General features: G+C 48.3%; 1 pseudogene; it reads left to right on the top strand.

The window, feature by feature from the left end:
* The window catches only part of LOC110303457, a 13,290-nt pseudogene extending 12,010 nt beyond the window's left edge, over nucleotides 1-1,280 (top strand).
* Nucleotides 1,281-1,679: the final 399 nt, after the last annotated feature.

Here is a 1,679-nt window from a genome sequence, read left to right as displayed (position 1 = left end):
TGACTGCCCTCTAGACAACGGATTAAAGAGGTACCGCACAGACAGTGAGACAGTGGGACAGTTCCCCGCCACTTCGCTCGAGTGTTGAGGATGGACGTCGGAGAGGTAAGTCTAGGCATTCAGTTGTTGTCCCATTAACCATGGGGAAGGTTCTGTCCAAAGAGGCAGTCTTTATTCAAGAGATGTAGGGTTCTCTTAAGGAGAGAGGGATAAGAGTTTTATAAAAAGGAATTTAATAAAATATTTTTGTTTTGTGGACNAGAGATATCCATGGCTGGTATTAAATGGTTCTGAAATACACCCTTTAACTTAGAATAAAGCAGGCAAAGATATTAATGCTTTGATAAAACAAGGAGAAGATATCCCTGAGTCCTTTTTTAGCAATTGGGGAATCATCAGAGATCTCCTTAAACAGGTAGAAGAGGGGGGAGAAGGCGCTCGCCTCTTAGCCCTTACTGAAGATTTTTTAGAAAACTCCCATTCGCCATCTCGCAAAAGCGGAAACTAAGCCGCTGGCGCACAGTATCTACATTAGAAGGTTTAGCAGGGGAAGGCTACTTGATACCCAATGAATGAAATAAAGTTGTTGAGTCTGTCCTCACTAGAAGCCAATATTTAACTTGGAAGTCAGAGTTTAGGGTTGCCCTGAGAAATAAAACCAAAAGTTTAGATATAAATGGTATGATCAAACTTTGTAATGAGGTAGATGTGTTTTCTCAACAAGTTTCTAAGTCTATTAACCTGACCATTGGGGCTGCTCTACAACTAAATAAAGGAGAAAAAACTTGCTATAGATGTAACCAATCTGGACATTTTGCTAGAGATTGCCCTACACACAGACAGGGCACCCTAGTCCCAACCATGTCTGCTGCCCAACAAAAGTTTCCACCCGGTCTTTGCCCTAAGTGCAAGAGAGGCCACCATTGGGCATGAGATTGCTGATCTAAGACTAGTATCAACGACCACCCACTTACCTATGGTCCAGGGAAACAGTCAGAGGGGCCCCCCCTGCAAGGCCCATCTCTCCTAATAACAACTGCAGACAACCCCCTAACCCCCACGAGAGATTGTGCAGTGTTCCAGCAGAAGGCACAGCGAGCTCAGGAGTGCGGCCTTCTTGGCCCCGAGCCCCGCAGGGCCTCGGCCCGTGCCGGGTGATCCCGAGGGGCCCGGGAGCAGCCTCGGTCCCTACCCTGCAGACTCCAGGAGCCCTCACCCTTGAAGCAGCCACCGGCTTGCCTAAAGGCCAAGGCTGGGCCTTCGGGGCTTCTGCAGCCTAAAGGGGTCGTGGCCGAGCACTCAGACCTGGATGAACCAAGGCCTCGATGGGCCTAGACGAAGGTGGGGGGGGGGCGGGGGGCGGGGATCTTCCACTGATTTACTGTGGTCTATAATTGAATGCTTCTGCTTTAGCCTTGCTGGATAAGACACGAAGAGATAATGCGTCAGAATTTGAAGATTGTTGGATGTGCTTTTCTGCTTCCCCGCCCTTTTATGAGGACATAGCCTCCCTTTTATGAGGACATAGCCTTATTTGAAAATTTTACCCTGCTTTCAGATACTAGGCAGCTTCCCTTCAAGTCAGTTCAGCTTACCTTGACAGAACTCTCTGGGGTAAGAAGTTGTGTGTTGGGCCCAGACATGCTTCCGCCGAGGCCCTTGCTAGAGATTTGCAATAA

The sequence above is a fragment of the Mus caroli genome, chromosome 10 (genome assembly GCF_900094665.2).
Source record: "Mus caroli chromosome 10, CAROLI_EIJ_v1.1, whole genome shotgun sequence".
Classification (NCBI taxonomy): domain Eukaryota; kingdom Metazoa; phylum Chordata; class Mammalia; order Rodentia; family Muridae; genus Mus; species Mus caroli.
Note: the sequence above shows the minus strand (reverse complement) of the source record. Positions and strands in the feature narration are given on the sequence as shown.